Source organism: Pelobates fuscus, chromosome 6 (assembly GCF_036172605.1).
Source record: "Pelobates fuscus isolate aPelFus1 chromosome 6, aPelFus1.pri, whole genome shotgun sequence".
Taxonomy (NCBI): Eukaryota; Metazoa; Chordata; class Amphibia; order Anura; family Pelobatidae; genus Pelobates; species Pelobates fuscus.
In genome coordinates, this window is record NC_086322.1 from 37,873,578 (window position 1) to 37,892,052 (window position 18,475).

The 18,475-nt window shown below is 40.0% G+C and overlaps 25 non-coding genes across 25 annotated transcripts; all 25 read right to left on the reverse strand.

The window, feature by feature from the left end:
* Positions 1-396: 396 nt before the first annotated feature.
* Positions 397-489, reverse strand: TRNAI-UAU (transfer RNA isoleucine (anticodon UAU)). The gene is given in 2 exon segments: positions 397-432; positions 452-489. It is a non-coding gene; the product is annotated as a tRNA-Ile (tRNA).
* A 416-nt stretch (positions 490-905) lies between these two features.
* Positions 906-978, reverse strand: TRNAR-CCU (transfer RNA arginine (anticodon CCU)). Its single transcript has one exon. It is a non-coding gene; the product is annotated as a tRNA-Arg (tRNA).
* Positions 979-2,217: 1,239 nt separating this feature from the next.
* TRNAR-CCU (transfer RNA arginine (anticodon CCU)) lies at positions 2,218-2,290 on the reverse strand. Its single transcript has one exon. It is a non-coding gene; the product is annotated as a tRNA-Arg (tRNA).
* A 749-nt stretch (positions 2,291-3,039) lies between these two features.
* On the reverse strand, positions 3,040-3,132 carry TRNAI-UAU (transfer RNA isoleucine (anticodon UAU)). The gene is given in 2 exon segments: positions 3,040-3,075; positions 3,095-3,132. It is a non-coding gene; the product is annotated as a tRNA-Ile (tRNA).
* A 416-nt stretch (positions 3,133-3,548) lies between these two features.
* Positions 3,549-3,621, reverse strand: TRNAR-CCU (transfer RNA arginine (anticodon CCU)). The gene has a single exon. It is a non-coding gene; the product is annotated as a tRNA-Arg (tRNA).
* Positions 3,622-4,379: 758 nt separating this feature from the next.
* Positions 4,380-4,472, reverse strand: TRNAI-UAU (transfer RNA isoleucine (anticodon UAU)). The gene is given in 2 exon segments: positions 4,380-4,415; positions 4,435-4,472. It is a non-coding gene; the product is annotated as a tRNA-Ile (tRNA).
* Positions 4,473-4,888: 416 nt separating this feature from the next.
* TRNAR-CCU (transfer RNA arginine (anticodon CCU)) lies at positions 4,889-4,961 on the reverse strand. The gene has a single exon. It is a non-coding gene; the product is annotated as a tRNA-Arg (tRNA).
* Positions 4,962-5,717: 756 nt separating this feature from the next.
* On the reverse strand, positions 5,718-5,810 carry TRNAI-UAU (transfer RNA isoleucine (anticodon UAU)). The gene is given in 2 exon segments: positions 5,718-5,753; positions 5,773-5,810. It is a non-coding gene; the product is annotated as a tRNA-Ile (tRNA).
* A 416-nt stretch (positions 5,811-6,226) lies between these two features.
* TRNAR-CCU (transfer RNA arginine (anticodon CCU)) lies at positions 6,227-6,299 on the reverse strand. The gene has a single exon. It is a non-coding gene; the product is annotated as a tRNA-Arg (tRNA).
* A 1,248-nt stretch (positions 6,300-7,547) lies between these two features.
* Positions 7,548-7,620, reverse strand: TRNAR-CCU (transfer RNA arginine (anticodon CCU)). Its single transcript has one exon. It is a non-coding gene; the product is annotated as a tRNA-Arg (tRNA).
* Positions 7,621-8,369: 749 nt separating this feature from the next.
* On the reverse strand, positions 8,370-8,462 carry TRNAI-UAU (transfer RNA isoleucine (anticodon UAU)). Its single transcript is given in 2 exon segments — positions 8,370-8,405; positions 8,425-8,462. It is a non-coding gene; the product is annotated as a tRNA-Ile (tRNA).
* A 416-nt stretch (positions 8,463-8,878) lies between these two features.
* TRNAR-CCU (transfer RNA arginine (anticodon CCU)) lies at positions 8,879-8,951 on the reverse strand. Its single transcript has one exon. It is a non-coding gene; the product is annotated as a tRNA-Arg (tRNA).
* A 748-nt stretch (positions 8,952-9,699) lies between these two features.
* TRNAI-UAU (transfer RNA isoleucine (anticodon UAU)) lies at positions 9,700-9,792 on the reverse strand. Its single transcript is given in 2 exon segments — positions 9,700-9,735; positions 9,755-9,792. It is a non-coding gene; the product is annotated as a tRNA-Ile (tRNA).
* Positions 9,793-10,208: 416 nt separating this feature from the next.
* TRNAR-CCU (transfer RNA arginine (anticodon CCU)) lies at positions 10,209-10,281 on the reverse strand. The gene has a single exon. It is a non-coding gene; the product is annotated as a tRNA-Arg (tRNA).
* A 1,247-nt stretch (positions 10,282-11,528) lies between these two features.
* Positions 11,529-11,601, reverse strand: TRNAR-CCU (transfer RNA arginine (anticodon CCU)). The gene has a single exon. It is a non-coding gene; the product is annotated as a tRNA-Arg (tRNA).
* A 749-nt stretch (positions 11,602-12,350) lies between these two features.
* Positions 12,351-12,443, reverse strand: TRNAI-UAU (transfer RNA isoleucine (anticodon UAU)). The gene is given in 2 exon segments: positions 12,351-12,386; positions 12,406-12,443. It is a non-coding gene; the product is annotated as a tRNA-Ile (tRNA).
* Positions 12,444-12,859: 416 nt separating this feature from the next.
* Positions 12,860-12,932, reverse strand: TRNAR-UCU (transfer RNA arginine (anticodon UCU)). The gene has a single exon. It is a non-coding gene; the product is annotated as a tRNA-Arg (tRNA).
* A 758-nt stretch (positions 12,933-13,690) lies between these two features.
* On the reverse strand, positions 13,691-13,783 carry TRNAI-UAU (transfer RNA isoleucine (anticodon UAU)). Its single transcript is given in 2 exon segments — positions 13,691-13,726; positions 13,746-13,783. It is a non-coding gene; the product is annotated as a tRNA-Ile (tRNA).
* A 414-nt stretch (positions 13,784-14,197) lies between these two features.
* On the reverse strand, positions 14,198-14,272 carry TRNAR-CCU (transfer RNA arginine (anticodon CCU)). Its single transcript has one exon. It is a non-coding gene; the product is annotated as a tRNA-Arg (tRNA).
* Positions 14,273-15,021: 749 nt separating this feature from the next.
* Positions 15,022-15,114, reverse strand: TRNAI-UAU (transfer RNA isoleucine (anticodon UAU)). The gene is given in 2 exon segments: positions 15,022-15,057; positions 15,077-15,114. It is a non-coding gene; the product is annotated as a tRNA-Ile (tRNA).
* Positions 15,115-15,530: 416 nt separating this feature from the next.
* On the reverse strand, positions 15,531-15,603 carry TRNAR-CCU (transfer RNA arginine (anticodon CCU)). Its single transcript has one exon. It is a non-coding gene; the product is annotated as a tRNA-Arg (tRNA).
* A 757-nt stretch (positions 15,604-16,360) lies between these two features.
* TRNAI-UAU (transfer RNA isoleucine (anticodon UAU)) lies at positions 16,361-16,453 on the reverse strand. The gene is given in 2 exon segments: positions 16,361-16,396; positions 16,416-16,453. It is a non-coding gene; the product is annotated as a tRNA-Ile (tRNA).
* Positions 16,454-16,869: 416 nt separating this feature from the next.
* On the reverse strand, positions 16,870-16,942 carry TRNAR-CCU (transfer RNA arginine (anticodon CCU)). Its single transcript has one exon. It is a non-coding gene; the product is annotated as a tRNA-Arg (tRNA).
* A 749-nt stretch (positions 16,943-17,691) lies between these two features.
* On the reverse strand, positions 17,692-17,784 carry TRNAI-UAU (transfer RNA isoleucine (anticodon UAU)). Its single transcript is given in 2 exon segments — positions 17,692-17,727; positions 17,747-17,784. It is a non-coding gene; the product is annotated as a tRNA-Ile (tRNA).
* A 416-nt stretch (positions 17,785-18,200) lies between these two features.
* On the reverse strand, positions 18,201-18,273 carry TRNAR-CCU (transfer RNA arginine (anticodon CCU)). The gene has a single exon. It is a non-coding gene; the product is annotated as a tRNA-Arg (tRNA).
* Between the last annotated feature and the right edge of the window lie 202 nt (positions 18,274-18,475).

Here is an 18,475-nt window from a genome sequence, read left to right on the forward strand (position 1 = left end):
TCAATCTATATTTATCATGTTTTCTCCCTTGCGCCGACTCTCAATATTTGGGCACAGCTATTTTGTTCTCCTCTGTCTGTGGTGTATACAGTTTGTCCTTTAGTTGCATTCTTTTCACTGATGGATTGTCAGTAAATCCGCTTAGCAACCGAAGTGGAACTTTGCTTAAGCTCCGCCCCTTGGACAAAAATTGCCCAAGATAACACTTCTACTAAAAAAAAAGGCAATCCCTAACAAAAATAGTACGATGAATTTAAGAGCAAATAAAAACAAGGGCAAACAGAGGGACAAAATAGAATCCATTTACATCCTGTTGGACTGGTGAGGCGTTGAGAGCTGGTTGGAGACAACGTGCTGGACCTTGCAGATAAACCAATGAAAAGCAAATGCAAAAACTTCTCTAGGTGAGTCTTGAACTCACAACCTCGGCATTGCTCAACAGATACTGCCTTATAAGTACCGCGCGCTAACCGATTGCGCCACTAGAGCAAGTTGCTTGTTCTACAACTTCTGTGTTTTCACCCAAACCTGCGCTGTCCATGTGTTCTCAGTTAACTTCTAATTAGTTGAATGCAAGATTCATGTGGCAATTTCATAATCGTACAGATATATTCACTGAATTGAGAATTGTCCAGAATTTAAAGTGAATTTTAAAATCAAGGCCGACACAGCTGAACTGAAGGCGTAGGTAACTTGGAGAAAATTGTCCACTTGGTCCTTTAAATTGAAATACACTTGAAATTCCTGATCATTTTCACTTTAGTGAAAAACCCTGTTAGGTTTACACAACTACTTGTCTCCATGAGTAAACCTCACATAATCTCATCAGCGAATAAAATATTACATTTGGGGGATGCTAAATTTGAGTGCCATACTCAAGTTCAAGCACCTTCAACACACGGGTGCACCCCAGATGGGACTTGAACCCACAATCCCTGGCTTAGGAGGCCAGTGCCTTATCCATTAGGCCACTGGGGCTTGACTTGTAACTTTCTTTTAACAGTAAAAAAAACACAAGCTTGTCTTAGTATCCACACACAATAAGCTCAGTGTCTGTAACAATATCATTTCTCTTGCACCTACAGTGTCATGCAGCCAAAAGTCTTTAAGATAGTGAAACTCTTTAGTTTTCGTTTGTTTGTAAACGGAAAAAAGATGCGCATCGTGGTGGCAGCACATTTTAAGAAAACTCAGGTCATAAAAATGGAATGTTCCAACCATTGAACAAGAGGGCTGCAAAGGCAAAACAAGTACGACATGCAACTTTTTTCTTTTCAATTTTCTTTTCCTTATACCCCTTGTATCGTCTACTATCCACCTTACCACTTGCCTCAATCTATATTTATCATGTTTTCTCCATTGCGCCGACTCTCAATATTTGGGCACAGCTATTTTGTTCTCCTCTGTCTGTGGTGTATACAGTTTGTCCTTTAGTTGCATTCTTTTCACTGATGGATTGTCAGTAAATCCGCTTATCACCCGAAGTGGAACTTTGCTTAAGCTCCGCCCCTTGGACAAAAATTGCCCAAGATAACACTTCTACTAAAAAAAAAGGCAATCCCTAACAAAAATAGTACGATGAATTTAAGAGCAAATAAAAACAAGGGCAAACAGAGGGACAAAATAGAATCCATTTACATCCTGTTGGACTGGTGAGGCGTTGAGAGCTGGTTGGAGACAACGTGCTGGACCTTGCAGATAAACCAATGAAAAGCAAATGCAAAAACTGCTCTAGGTGAGGCATCGCTCAACAGATACTGCCTTATAAGTACCGCGCGCTAACCGATTGCGCCACTAGAGCAAGTTGCTTGTTCTGCAACTTCTGTGTTTTCACCCAAACCTGCGCTGTCCATGTGTTCTCAATTAACTTCTAATTAGTTGAATGCAAGTTTCATGTGGCAATTTCATAATCGTACAGATATATTCACTGAATTGAGAATTGTCCAGAATTTAAAGTGAATTTTAAAATCAAGGCCGACGCAGCTGAACTGAAGGCGTAGGTAACTTGGAGAAAATTGTCCACTTGGTCCTTTAAATTGAAATACACTTGAAATTCCTGATCATTTTCACTTTAGTGAAAAACCCTGTAAGGTTTACACAACTACTTGTCTCCATGATTAAACCTCACATAATCTCATCAGCAAATAAAATATTACATTTGGGGGATGCTAAATTTGAGTGCCATACTCAAGTTCAAGCACCTTCAACACGCGGGTGCACCCCAGATGGGACTTGAACCCACAATCCCTGGATTAGGAGGCCAGTGCCTTATCCATTAGGCCACTGGGGCTTAACGTGTAATTTTCTTTTAACAGTAAAAAAACCACAAGCTTGTCTTAGTATCCACACACAATAAGCTCAGTGTCTGTAACAATATCATTTCTCTTGCACCTACAGTGTCATGCAGCCAAAAGTCTTTAAGATAGTGAAACTCTTTAGTTTTCGTTTGTTTGTAAACGGAAAAAAGATGCGCATCGTGGTGGCAGCACATTTTAAGAAAACTCAGGTCATAAAAATGGAATGTTCCAACCATTGAACAAGAGGGCTGCAAAGGCAAAACAAGTACGACATGCAACTTTTTTCTTTTCAATTTTCTTTTCCTTATACCCCTTGTATCGTCTACTATCCACCTTACCACTTGCCTCAATCTATATTTATCATGTTTTCTCCCTTGCGCCGACTCTCAATATTTGGGCACAGCTATTTTGTTCTCCTCTGTCTGTGGTGTATACAGTTTGTCCTTTAGTTGCATTCTTTTCACTGATGGATTGTCAGTAAATCCGCTTAGCAACCGAAGTGGAACTTTGCTTAAGCTCCGCCCCTTGGACAAAAATTGCCCAAGATAACACTTCTACTAAAAAAAAAGGCAATCCCTAACAAAAATAGTACGATGAATTTAAGAGCAAATAAAAACAAGGGCAAACAGAGGGACAAAATAGAATCCATTTACATCCTGTTGGACTGGTGAGGCGTTGAGAGCTGGTTGGAGACAACGTGCTGGACCTTGCAGATAAACCAATGAAAAGCAAATGCAAAAACTGCTCTAGATGAGGCTTGAACTCACAACCTCGGCATTGCTCAACAGATACTGCCTTATAAGTACCGCGCGCTAACCGATTGCACCACTAGAGCAAGTTGCTTGTTCTGCAACTTCTGTGTTTTCACCCAAACCTACGCTGTCCATGTGTTCTCAGTTAACTTCTAATTAGTTGAATGCAAGTTTCATGTGGCAATTTCATAATCGTACAGATATATTCACTGAATTGAGAATTGTCCAGAATTTAAAGTGAATTTTAAAATCAAGGCCGACGCAGCTGAACTGAAGGCGTAGGTAACTTGGAGAAAATTGTCCACTTGGTCCTTTAAATTGAAATGCACTTGAAATTCCTGATCATTTTCACTTTAGTGAAAAACCCTGTTGGGTTTACACAACTACTTGTCTCCATGATTAAACCTCACATAATCTCATCAGCGAATAAAATATTACATTTGGGGGATGCTAAATTTGAGTGCCATACTCAAGTTCAAGCACCTTCAACACACGGGTGCACCCCAGATGGGACTTGAACCCACAATCCCTGGCTTAGGAGGCCAGTGCCTTATCCATTAGGCCACTGGGGCTTGACGTGTAACTTTCTTTTAACAGTAAAAAAAAAAAAAAAAACACAAGCTTGTCTTAGTATCCACACACAATAAGCTCAGTGTCTGTAACAATATCATTTCTCTTGCACCTACAGTGTCATGCAGCCAAAAGTCTTTAAGATAGTGAAACTCTTTAGTTTTCGTTTGTTTGTAAACGGAAAAAAGATGCGCATCGTGGTGGCAGCACATTTTAAGAAAACTCAGGTCATAAAAATGGAATGTTCCAACCATTGAACAAGAGGGCTGCAAAGGCAAAACAAGTACGACATGCAACTTTTTTCTTTTCAATTTTCTTTTCCTTATACCCCTTGTATCGTCTACTATCCACCTTACCACTTGCCTCAATCTATATTTATCATGTTTTCTCCCTTGCGCCGACTCTCAATATTTGGGCACAGCTATTTTGTTCTCCTCTGTCTGTGGTGTATACAGTTGGTCCTTTAGTTGCATTCTTTTCACTGATGGATTGTCAGTAAATGCGCTTAGCAACCGAAGTGGAACTTTGCTTAAGCTCCGCCCCTTGGACAAAAATTGCCCAAGATAACACTTCTACTAAAAAAAAAGGCAATCCCTAACAAAAATAGTACGATGAATTTAAGAGCAAATAAAAACAAGGGCAAACAGAGGGACAAAATAGAATCCATTTACATCCTGTTGGACTGGTGAGGCGTTGAGAGCTGGTTGGAGACAACGTGCTGGACCTTGCAGATAAACCAATGAAAAGCAAATGCAAAAACTGCTCTAGGTGAGGCTTGAACTCACAACCTCGGCATTGCTCAACAGATACTGCCTTATAAGTACCGCGCGCTAACCGATTGCGCCACTAGAGCAAGTTGCTTGTTCTGCAACTTCTGTGTTTTCACCCAAACCTGCGCTGTCCATGTGTTCTCAATTAACTTCTAATTAGTTGAATGCAAGTTTCATGTGGCAATTTCATAATCGTACAGATATATTCACTGAATTGAGAATTGTCCAGAATTTAAAGTGAATTTTAAAATCAAGGCCGACGCAGCTGAACTGAAGGCGTAGGTAACTTGGAGAAAATTGTCCACTTGGTCCTTTAAATTGAAATACACTTGAAATTCCTGATCATTTTCACTTTAGTGAAAAACCCTGTAAGGTTTACACAACTACTTGTCTCCATGATTAAACCTCACATAATCTCATCAGCGAATAAAATATTACATTTGGGGGATGCTAAATTTGAGTGCCATACTCAAATTCAAGCACCTTCAACACGCGGGTGCACCCCAGATGGGACTTAAACCCACAATCCCTGGCTTAGGAGGCCAGTGCCTTATCCATTAGGCCACTGGGGCTTGACGTGTAACTTTCTTATAACAGTAAAAAAAAAAAAAAACCAAAAGCTTGTCTTAGTATCCACACACAATAAGCTCAGTGTCTGTAACAATATCATTTCTCTTGCACCTACAGTGTCATGCAGCCAAAAGTCTTTAAGATAGTGAAACTCTTTAGTTTTCGTTTGTTTGTAAACGGAAAAAAGATGCGCATCGTGGTGGCAGCACATTTTAAGAAAACTCAGGTCATAAAAATGGAATGTTCCAACCATTGAACAAGAGGGCTGCAAAGGCAAAACAAGTACGACATGCAACTTTTTTCTTTTCAATTTTCTTTTCCTTATACCCCTTGTATCGTCTACTATCCACCTTACCACTTGCCTCAATCTATATTTATCATGTTTTCTCCCTTGCGCCGACTCTCAATATTTGGGCACAGCTATTTTGTTCTCCTCTGTCTGTGGTGTATACAGTTTGTCCTTTAGTTGCATTCTTTTCACTGATGGATTGTCAGTAAATCCGCTTAGCAACCGAAGTGGAACTTTGCTTAAGCTCCGCCCCTTGGACAAAAATTGCCCAAGATAACACTTCTACTAAAAAAAAGGCAATCCCTAACAAAAATAGTACGATGAATTTAAGAGCAAATAAAAACAAGGGCAAACAGAGGGACAAAATAGAATCCATTTACATCCTGTTGGACTGGTGAGGCGTTGAGAGCTGGTTGGAGACAACGTGCTGGACCTTGCAGATAAACCAATGAAAAGCAAATGCAAAAACTGCTCTAGGTGAGGCTTGAACTCACAACCTCGGCATTGCTCAACAGATACTGCCTTATAAGTACCGCGCGCTAACCGATTGCGCCACTAGAGCAAGTTGCTTGTTCTGCAACTTCTGTGTTTTCACCCAAACCTGCGCTGTCCATGTGTTCTCAATTAACTTCTAATTAGTTGAATGCAAGTTTCATGTGGCAATTTCATAATCGTACAGATATATTCACTGAATTGAGAATTGTCCAGAATTTAAAGTGAATTTTAAAATCAAGGCCGACGCAGCTGAACTGAAGGCGTAGGTAACTTGGAGAAAATTGTCCACTTGGTCCTTTAAATTGAAATACACTTGAAATTCCTGATCATTTTCACTTTAGTGAAAAACCCTGTAAGGTTTACACAACTACTTGTCTCCATGATTAAACCTCACATAATCTCATCAGTGAATAAAATATTACATTTGGGGGATGCTAAATTTGAGTGCCATACTCAAGTTCAAGCACCTTCAACACGCGGGTGCACCCCAGATGGGACTTGAACCCACAATCCCTGGCTTAGGAGGCCAGTGCCTTATCCATTAGGCCACTGGGGCTTGACGTGTACCTTTCTTTTAACAGTAAAAAAAAAAAAAAAAACACAAGCTTGTCTTAGTATCCACACACAATAAGCTCTGTGTCTGTAACAATATCATTTCTCTTGCACCTACAGTGTCATGCAGCCAAAAGTCTTTAAGATAGTGAAACTCTTTAGTTTTCGTTTGTTTGTAAACGGAAAAAAGATGCGCATCGTGGTGGCAGCACATTTTAAGAAAACTCAGGTCATAAAAATGGAATGTTCCAACCATTGAACAAGAGGGCTGCAAAGGCAAAACAAGTACGACATGCAACTTTTTTCTTTTCAATTTTCTTTTCCTTATACCCCTTGTATCGTCTACTATCCACCTTACCACTTGCCTCAATCTATATTTATCATGTTTTCTCCATTGCGCCGACTCTCAATATTTGGGCACAGCTATTTTGTTCTCCTCTGTCTGTGGTGTATACAGTTTGTCCTTTAGTTGCATTCTTTTCACTGATGGATTGTCAGTAAATCCGCTTATCACCCGAAGTGGAACTTTGCTTAAGCTCCGCCCCTTGGACAAAAATTGCCCAAGATAACACTTCTACTAAAAAAAAAGGCAATCCCTAACAAAAATAGTACGATGAATTTAAGAGCAAATAAAAACAAGGGCAAACAGAGGGACAAAATAGAATCCATTTACATCCTGTTGGACTGGTGAGGCGTTGAGAGCTGGTTGGAGACAACGTGCTGGACCTTGCAGATAAACCAATGAAAAGCAAATGCAAAAACTGCTCTAGGTGAGGCATCGCTCAACAGATACTGCCTTATAAGTACCGCGCGCTAACCGATTGCGCCACTAGAGCAAGTTGCTTGTTCTGCAACTTCTGTGTTTTCACCCAAACCTGCGCTGTCCATGTGTTCTCAATTAACTTCTAATTAGTTGAATGCAAGTTTCATGTGGCAATTTCATAATCGTACAGATATATTCACTGAATTGAGAATTGTCCAGAATTTAAAGTGAATTTTAAAATCAAGGCCGACGCAGCTGAACTGAAGGCGTAGGTAACTTGGAGAAAATTGTCCACTTGGTCCTTTAAATTGAAATACACTTGAAATTCCTGATCATTTTCACTTTAGTGAAAAACCCTGTAAGGTTTACACAACTACTTGTCTCCATGATTAAACCTCACATAATCTCATCAGCAAATAAAATATTACATTTGGGGGATGCTAAATTTGAGTGCCATACTCAAGTTCAAGCACCTTCAACACGCGGGTGCACCCCAGATGGGACTTGAACCCACAATCCCTGGCTTAGGAGGCCAGTGCCTTATCCATTAGGCCACTGGGGCTTAACGTGTAACTTTCTTTTAACAGTAAAAAAACCACAAGCTTGTCTTAGTATCCACACACAATAAGCTCAGTGTCTGTAACAATATCATTTCTCTTGCACCTACAGTGTCATGCAGCCAAAAGTCTTTAAGATAGTGAAACTCTTTAGTTTTCGTTTGTTTGTAAACGGAAAAAAGATGCGCATCGTGGTGGCAGCACATTTTAAGAAAACTCAGGTCATAAAAATGGAATGTTCCAACCATTGAACAAGAGGGCTGCAAAGGCAAAACAAGTACGACATGCAACTTTTTTCTTTTCAATTTTCTTTTCCTTATACCCCTTGTATCGTCTACTATCCACCTTACCACTTGCCTCAATCTATATTTATCATGTTTTCTCCCTTGCGCCGACTCTCAATATTTGGGCACAGCTATTTTGTTCTCCTCTGTCTGTGGTGTATACAGTTTGTCCTTTAGTTGCATTCTTTTCACTGATGGATTGTCAGTAAATCCGCTTAGCAACCGAAGTGGAACTTTGCTTAAGCTCCGCCCCTTGGACAAAAATTGCCCAAGATAACACTTCTACTAAAAAAAAAGGCAATCCCTAACAAAAATAGTACGATGAATTTAAGAGCAAATAAAAACAAGGGCAAACAGAGGGACAAAATAGAATCCATTTACATCCTGTTGGACTGGTGAGGCGTTGAGAGCTGGTTGGAGACAACGTGCTGGACCTTGCAGATAAACCAATGAAAAGCAAATGCAAAAACTGCTCTAGATGAGGCTTGAACTCACAACCTCGCCATTGCTCAACAGATACTGCCTTATAAGTACCGCGCGCTAACCGATTGCACCACTAGAGCAAGTTGCTTGTTCTGCAACTTCTGTGTTTTCACCCAAACCTACGCTGTCCATGTGTTCTCAGTTAACTTCTAATTAGTTGAATGCAAGTTTCATGTGGCAATTTCATAATCGTACAGATATATTCACTGAATTGAGAATTGTCCAGAATTTAAAGTGAATTTTAAAATCAAGGCCGACGCAGCTGAACTGAAGGCGTAGGTAACTTGGAGAAAATTGTCCACTTGGTCCTTTAAATTGAAATGCACTTGAAATTCCTGATCATTTTCACTTTAGTGAAAAACCCTGTTGGGTTTACACAACTACTTGTCTCCATGATTAAACCTCACATAATCTCATCAGCGAATAAAATATTACATTTGGGGGATGCTAAATTTGAGTGCCATACTCAAGTTCAAGCACCTTCAACACACGGGTGCACCCCAGATGGGACTTGAACCCACAATCCCTGGCTTAGGAGGCCAGTGCCTTATCCATTAGGCCACTGGGGCTTGACTTGTAACTTTCTTTTAACAGTAAAAAAAACACAAGCTTGTCTTAGTATCCACACACAATAAGCTCAGTGTCTGTAACAATATCATTTCTCTTGCACCTACAGTGTCATGCAGCCAAAAGTCTTTAAGATAGTGAAACTCTTTAGTTTTCGTTTGTTTGTAAACGGAAAAAAGATGCGCATCGTGGTGGCAGCACATTTTAAGAAAACTCAGGTCATAAAAATGGAATGTTCCAACCATTGAACAAGAGGGCTGCAAAGGCAAAACAAGTACGACATGCAACTTTTTTCTTTTCAATTTTCTTTTCCTTATACCCCTTGTATCGTCTACTATCCACCTTACCACTTGCCTCAATCTATATTTATCATGTTTTCTCCCTTGCGCCGACTCTCAATATTTGGGCACAGCTATTTTGTTCTCCTCTGTCTGTGGTGTATACAGTTGGTCCTTTAGTTGCATTCTTTTCACTGATGGATTGTCAGTAAATGCGCTTAGCAACCGAAGTGGAACTTTGCTTAAGCTCCGCCCCTTGGAAAAAATTGCCCAAGATAACACTTCTACTAAAAAAAAAGGCAATCCCTAACAAAAATAGTACGATGAATTTAAGAGCAAATAAAAACAAGGGCAAACAGAGGGACAAAATAGAATCCATTTACATCCTGTTGGACTGGTGAGGCGTTGAGAGCTGGTTGGAGACAACGTGCTGGACCTTGCAGATAAACCAATGAAAAGCAAATGCAAAAACTGCTCTAGGTGAGGCTTGAACTCACAACCTCGGCATTGCTCAACAGATACTGCCTTATAAGTACCGCGCGCTAACCGATTGCGCCACTAGAGCAAGTTGCTTGTTCTGCAACTTCTGTGTTTTCACCCAAACCTGCGCTGTCCATGTGTTCTCAATTAACTTCTAATTAGTTGAATGCAAGTTTCATGTGGCAATTTCATAATCGTACAGATATATTCACTGAATTGAGAATTGTCCAGAATTTAAAGTGAATTTTAAAATCAAGGCCGACGCAGCTGAACTGAAGGCGTAGGTAACTTGGAGAAAATTGTCCACTTGGTCCTTTAAATTGAAATACACTTGAAATTCCTGATCATTTTCACTTTAGTGAAAAACCCTGTAAGGTTTACACAACTACTTGTCTCCATGATTAATCCTCACATAATCTCATCAGCGAATAAAATATTACATTTGGGGGATGCTAAATTTGAGTGCCATACTCAAATTCAAGCACCTTCAACACGCGGGTGCACCCCAGATGGGACTTAAACCCACAATCCCTGGCTTAGGAGGCCAGTGCCTTATCCATTAGGCCACTGGGGCTTGACGTGTAACTTTCTTATAACAGTAAAAAAAAAAAAAAACCAAAAGCTTGTCTTAGTATCCACACACAATAAGCTCAGTGTCTGTAACAATATCATTTCTCTTGCACCTACAGTGTCATGCAGCCAAAAGTCTTTAAGATAGTGAAACTCTTTAGTTTTCGTTTGTTTGTAAACGGAAAAAAGATGCGCATCGTGGTGGCAGCACATTTTAAGAAAACTCAGGTCATAAAAATGGAATGTTCCAACCATTGAACAAGAGGGCTGCAAAGGCAAAACAAGTACGACATGCAACTTTTTTCTTTTCAATTTTCTTTTCCTTATACCCCTTGTATCGTCTACTATCCACCTTACCACTTGCCTCAATCTATATTTATCATGTTTTCTCCATTGCGCCGACTCTCAATATTTGGGCACAGCTATTTTGTTCTCCTCTGTCTGTGGTGTATACAGTTTGTCCTTTAGTTGCATTCTTTTCACTGATGGATTGTCAGTAAATCCGCTTATCACCCGAAGTGGAACTTTGCTTAAGCTCCGCCCCTTGGACAAAAATTGCCCAAGATAACACTTCTACTAAAAAAAAAGGCAATCCCTAACAAAAATAGTACGATGAATTTAAGAGCAAATAAAAACAAGGGCAAACAGAGGGACAAAATAGAATCCATTTACATCCTGTTGGACTGGTGAGGCGTTGAGAGCTGGTTGGAGACAACGTGCTGGACCTTGCAGATAAACCAATGAAAAGCAAATGCAAAAACTGCTCTAGGTGAGGCATCGCTCAACAGATACTGCCTTATAAGTACCGCGCGCTAACCGATTGCGCCACTAGAGCAAGTTGCTTGTTCTGCAACTTCTGTGTTTTCACCCAAACCTGCGCTGTCCATGTGTTCTCAATTAACTTCTAATTAGTTGAATGCAAGTTTCATGTGGCAATTTCATAATCGTACAGATATATTCACTGAATTGAGAATTGTCCAGAATTTAAAGTGAATTTTAAAATCAAGGCCGACGCAGCTGAACTGAAGGCGTAGGTAACTTGGAGAAAATTGTCCACTTGGTCCTTTAAATTGAAATACACTTGAAATTCCTGATAATTTTCACTTTAGTGAAAAACCCTGTAAGGTTTACACAACTACTTGTCTCCATGATTAAACCTCACATAATCTCATCAGCAAATAAAATATTACATTTGGGGGATGCTAAATTTGAGTGCCATACTCAAGTTCAAGCACCTTCAACACGCGGGTGCACCCCAGATGGGACTTGAACCCACAATCCCTGGCTTAGGAGGCCAGTGCCTTATCCATTAGGCCACTGGGGCTTAACGTGTAACTTTCTTTTAACAGTAAAAAAACCACAAGCTTGTCTTAGTATCCACACACAATAAGCTCAGTGTCTGTAACAATATCATTTCTCTTGCACCTACAGTGTCATGCAGCCAAAAGTCTTTAAGATAGTGAAACTCTTTAGTTTTCGTTTGTTTGTAAACGGAAAAAAGATGCGCATCGTGGTGGCAGCACATTTTAAGAAAACTCAGGTCATAAAAATGGAATGTTCCAACCATTGAACAAGAGGGCTGCAAAGGCAAAACAAGTACGACATGCAACTTTTTTCTTTTCAATTTTCTTTTCCTTATACCCCTTGTATCGTCTACTATCCACCTTACCACTTGCCTCAATCTATATTTATCATGTTTTCTCCCTTGCGCCGACTCTCAATATTTGGGCACAGCTATTTTGTTCTCCTCTGTCTGTGGTGTATACAGTTTGTCCTTTAGTTGCATTCTTTTCACTGATGGATTGTCAGTAAATCCGCTTAGCAACCGAAGTGGAACTTTGCTTAAGCTCCGCCCCTTGGACAAAAATTGCCCAAGATAACACTTCTACTAAAAAAAAAGGCAATCCCTAACAAAAATAGTACGATGAATTTAAGAGCAAATAAAAACAAGGGCAAACAGAGGGACAAAATAGAATCCATTTACATCCTGTTGGACTGGTGAGGCGTTGAGAGCTGGTTGGAGACAACGTGCTGGACCTTGCAGATAAACCAATGAAAAGCAAATGCAAAAACTGCTCTAGGTGAGGCTTGAACTCACAACCTCGGCATTGCTCAACAGATACTGCCTTATAAGTACCGCGCGCTAACCGATTGCGCCATTAGAGCAAGTTACTTGTTCTGCAACTTCTGTGTTTTCACCCAAACCTGCGCTGTCCATGTGTTCTCAATTAACTTCTAATTAGTTGAATGCAAGTTTCATGTGGCAATTTCATAATCGTACAGATATATTCACTGAATTGAGAATTGTCCAGAATTTAAAGTGAATTTTAAAATCAAGGCTGACGCAGCTGAACTGAAGGCGTAGGTAACTTGGAGAAAATTGTCCACTTGGTCCTTTAAATTGAAATACACTTGAAATTCCTGATCATTTTCACTTTAGTGAAAAACCCTGTAAGGTTTACACAACTACTTGTCTCCATGATTAAACCTCACATAATCTCATCAGCGAATAAAATATTACATTTGGGGGATGCTAAATTTGAGTGCCATACTCAAGTTCAAGCACCTTCAACACGCGGGTGCACCCCAGATGGGACTTGAACCCACAATCCCTGGCTTAGAAGGCCAGTGCCTTATCCATTAGGCCACTGGGGCTTGACGTGTAACTTTCTTATAACAGTAAAAAAAAAAAAAAAAACACAAGCTTGTCTTAGTATCCACACACAATAAGCTCAGTGTCTGTAACAATATCATTTCTCTTGCACCTACAGTGTCATGCAGCCAAAAGTCTTTAAGATAGTGAAACTCTTTAGTTTTTGTTTGTTTGTAAACGGAAAAAAGATGCGCATCGTGGTGGCAGCACATTTTAAGAAAACTCAGGTCATAAAAATGGAATGTTCCAACCATTGAACAAGAGGGCTGCAAAGGCAAAACAAGTACGACATGCAACTTTTTTCTTTTCAATTTTCTTTTCCTTATACCCCTTGTATCGTCTACTATCCACCTTACCACTTGCCTCAATCTATATTTATCATGTTTTCTCCCTTGCGCCGACTCTCAATATTTGGGCACAGCTATTTTGTTCTCCTCTGTCTGTGGTGTATACAGTTTGTCCTTTAGTTGCATTCTTTTCACTGATGGATTGTCAGTAAATCCGCTTAGCAACCGAAGTGGAACTTTGCTTAAGCTCCGCCCCTTGGACAAAAATTGCCCAAGATAACACTTCTACTAAAAAAAAAGGCAATCCCTAACAAAAATAGTACGATGAATTTAAGAGCAAATAAAAACAAGGGCAAACAGAGGGACAAAATAGAATCCATTTACATCCTGTTGGACTGGTGAGGCGTTGAGAGCTGGTTGGAGACAACGTGCTGGACCTTGCAGATAAACCAATGAAAAGCAAATGCAAAAACTTCTCTAGGTGAGTCTTGAACTCACAACCTCGGCATTGCTCAACAGATACTGCCTTATAAGTACCGCGCGCTAACCGATTGCGCCACTAGAGCAAGTTGCTTGTTCTACAACTTCTGTGTTTTCACCCAAACCTGCGCTGTCCATGTGTTCTCAGTTAACTTCTAATTAGTTGAATGCAAGATTCATGTGGCAATTTCATAATCGTACAGATATATTCACTGAATTGAGAATTGTCCAGAATTTAAAGTGAATTTTAAAATCAAGGCCGACACAGCTGAACTGAAGGCGTAGGTAACTTGGAGAAAATTGTCCACTTGGTCCTTTAAATTGAAATACACTTGAAATTCCTGATCATTTTCACTTTAGTGAAAAACCCTGTTAGGTTTACACAACTACTTGTCTCCATGAGTAAACCTCACATAATCTCATCAGCGAATAAAATATTACATTTGGGGGATGCTAAATTTGAGTGCCATACTCAAGTTCAAGCACCTTCAACACACAGGTGCACCCAAGATGGGACTTGAACCCACAATCCCTGGCTTAGGAGGCCAGTGCCTTATCCATTAGGCCACTGGGGCTTGACTTGTAGCTTTCTTTTAACAGTAAAAAAAACACAAGCTTGTCTTAGTATCCACACACAATAAGCTCAGTGTCTGTAACAATATCATTTCTCTTGCACCTACAGTGTCATGCAGCCAAAAGTCTTTAAGATAGTGAAACTCTTTAGTTTTCGTTTGTTTGTAAACGGAAAAAAGATGCGCATCGTGGTGGCAGCACATTTTAAGAAAACTCAGGTCATAAAAATGGAATGTTCCAACCATTGAACAAGAGGGCTGCAAAGGCAAAACAAGTACGACATGCAACTTTTTTCTTTTCAATTTTCTTTTCCTTATACCCCTTGTATCGTCTACTATCCACCTTACCACTTGCCTCAATCTATATTTATCATGTTTTCTCCCTTGCGCCGACTCTCAATATTTGGGCACAGCTATTTTGTTCTCCTCTGTCTGTGGTGTATACAGTTGGTCCTTTAGTTGCATTCTTTTCACTGATGGATTGTCAGTAAATGCGCTTAGCAACCGAAGTGGAACTTTGCTTAAGCTCCGCCCCTTGGACAAAAATTGCCCAAGATAACACTTCTACTAAAAAAAAAGGCAATCCCTAACAAAAATAGTACGATGAATTTAAGAGCAAATAAAAACAAGGGCAAACAGAGGGACAAAATAGAATCCATTTACATCCTGTTGGACTGGTGAGGCGTTGAGAGCTGGTTGGAGACAACGTGCTGGACCTTGCAGATAAACCAATGAAAAGCAAATGCAAAAACTGCTCTAGGTGAGGCTTGAACTCACAACCTCGGCATTGCTCAACAGATACTGCCTTATAAGTACCGCGCGCTAACCGATTGCGCCACTAGAGCAAGTTGCTTGTTCTGCAACTTCTGTGTTTTCACCCAAACCTGCGCTGTCCATGTGTTCTCAATTAACTTCTAATTAGTTGAATGCAAGTTTCATGTGGCAATTTCATAATCGTACAGATATATTCACTGAATTGAGAATTGTCCAGAATTTAAAGTGAATTTTAAAATCAAGGCCGACGCAGCTGAACTGAAGGCGTAGGTAACTTGGAGAAAATTGTCCACTTGGTCCTTTAAATTGAAATACACTTGAAATTCCTGATCATTTTCACTTTAGTGAAAAACCCTGTAAGGTTTACACAACTACTTGTCTCCATGATTAAACCTCACATAATCTCATCAGCGAATAAAATATTACATTTGGGGGATGCTAAATTTGAGTGCCATACTCAAATTCAAGCACCTTCAACACGCGGGTGCACCCCAGATGGGACTTAAACCCACAATCCCTGGCTTAGGAGGCCAGTGCCTTATCCATTAGGCCACTGGGGCTTGACGTGTAACTTTCTTATAACAGTAAAAAAAAAAAAAAACCAAAAGCTTGTCTTAGTATCCACACACAATAAGCTCAGTGTCTGTAACAATATCATTTCTCTTGCACCTACAGTGTCATGCAGCCAAAAGTCTTTCAGATAGTGAAACTCTTTAGTTTTCGTTTGTTTGTAAACGGAAAAAAGATGCGCATCGTGGTGGCAGCACATTTTAAGAAAACTCAGGTCATAAAAATGGAATGTTCCAACCATTGAACAAGAGGGCTGCAAAGGCAAAACAAGTACGACATGCAACTTTTTTCTTTTCAATTTTCTTTTCCTTATACCCCTTGTATCGTCTACTATCCACCTTACCACTTGCCTCAATCTATATTTATCATGTTTTCTCCATTGCGCCGACTCTCAATATTTGGGCACAGCTATTTTGTTCTCCTCTGTCTGTGGTGTATACAGTTTGTCCTTTAGTTGCATTCTTTTCACTGATGGATTGTCAGTAAATCCGCTTAGCAACTGAAGTGGAACTTTGCTTAAGCTCCGCCCCTTGGACAAAAATTGCCCAAGATAACACTTCTACTAAAAAAAAAGGCAATCCCTAACAAAAATAGTACGATGAATTTAAGAGCAAATAAAAACAAGGGCAAACAGAGGGACAAAATAGAATCCATTTACATCCTGTTGGACTGGTGAGGCGTTGATAGCTGGTTGGAGACAACGTGCTGGACCTTGCAGATAAACCAATGAAAAGCAAATGCAAAAACTGCTCTAGGTGAGGCTTGAACTCACAACCTCGGCATTGCTCAACAGATACTGCCTTATAAGTACCGCACGCTAACCGATTGCGCCACTAGAGCAAGTTGCTTGTTCTGCAACTTCTGTGTTTTCACCCAAACCTGCGCTGTCCATGTGTTCTCAATTAACTTCTAATTAGTTGAATGCAAGTTTCATGTGGCAATTTCATAATCGTACAGATATATTCACTGAATTGAGAATTGTCCAGAATTTAAAGTGAATTTTAAAATCAAGGCCGACGCAGCTGAACTGAAGGCGTAGGTAACTTGGAGAAAATTGTCCACTTGGTCCTTTAAATTGAAATGCACTTGAAATTCCTGATCATTTTCACTTTAGTGAAAAACCCTGTAAGGTTTACACAACTACTTGTCTCCATGATTAAACCTCACATAATCTCATCAGCGAATAAAATATTACATTTGGGGGATGCTAAATTTGAGTGCCATACTCAAATTCAAGCACCTTCAACACGCGGGTGCACCCCAGATGGGACTTAAACCCACAATCCCTGGCTTAGGAGGCCAGTGCCTTATCCATTAGGCCACTGGGGCTTGACGTGTAACTTTCTTTTAACAGTAAAAAAAACACAAGCTTGTCTTAGTATCCACACACAATAAGCTCAGTGTCTGTAACAATATCATTTCTCTTGCACCTACAGTGTCATGCAGCCAAAAGTCTTTAAGATAGTGAAACTCTTTAGTTTTCGTTTGTTTGTAAACAGAAAAAAGATGCGCATCGTGGTGGCAGCACATTTTAAGAAAACTCAGGTCATAAAAATGGAATGTTCCAACCATTGAACAAGAGGGCTGCAAAGGCAAAACAAGTACGACATGCAACTTTTTTCTTTTCAATTTTCTTTTCCTTATACCCCTTGTATCGTCTACTATCCACCTTACCACTTGCCTCAATCTATATTTATCATGTTTTCTCCATTGCGCCGACTCTCAATATTTGGGCACAGCTATTTTGTTCTCCTCTGTCTGTGGTGTATACAGTTTGTCCTTTAGTTGCATTCTTTTCACTGATGGATTGTCAGTAAATCCGCTTAGCAACTGAAGTGGAACTTTGCTTAAGCTCCGCCCCTTGGACAAAAATTGCCCAAGATAACACTTCTACTAAAAAAAAAGGCAATCCCTAACAAAAATAGTACGATGAATTTAAGAGCAAATAAAAACAAGGGCAAACAGAGGGACAAAATAGAATCCATTTACATCCTGTTGGACTGGTGAGGCGTTGATAGCTGGTTGGAGACAACGTGCTGGACCTTGCAGATAAACCAATGAAAAGCAAATGCAAAAACTGCTCTAGGTGAGGCTTGAACTCACAACCTCGGCATTGCTCAACAGATACTGCCTTATAAGTACCGCGCGCTAACCGATTGCGCCACTAGAGCAAGTTGCTGGTTCTACAACTTCTGTGTTTTCACCCAAACCTACGCTGTCCATGTGTTCTCAGTTAACTTCTAATTAGTTGAATGCAAGTTTCATGTGGCAATTTCATAATCGTACAGATATATTCACTGAATTGAGAATTGTCCAGAATTTAAAGTGAATTTTAAAATCAAGGCCGACGCAGCTGAACTGAAGGCGTAGGTAACTTGGAGAAAATTGTCCACTTGGTCCTTTAAATTGAAATACACTTGAAATTCCTGATCATTTTCACTTTAGTGAAAAACCCTGTTTGGTTTACACAACTACTTGTCTCCATGATTAAACCTCACATAATCTCATCAGCGAATAAAATATTACATTTGGGGGATGCTAAATTTGAGTGCCATACTCAAGTTCAAGCACCTTCAACACGCGGGTGCACCCCAGATAGGACTTGAACCCACAATCCCTGGCTTAGGAGGCCAGTGCCTTATCCATTAGGCCACTGGGGCTTGACGTGTAACTTTCTTTTAACAGTAAAAAAAAAAAAAAAACACAAGCTTGTCTTAGTATCCACACACAATAAGCTCAGTGTCTGTAACAATATCATTTCTCTTGCACCTACAGTGTCATGCAGCCAAAAGTCTTTAAGATAGTGAAACTCTTTAGTTTTCGTTTGTTTGTAAACGGAAAAAAGATGCGCATCGTGGTGGC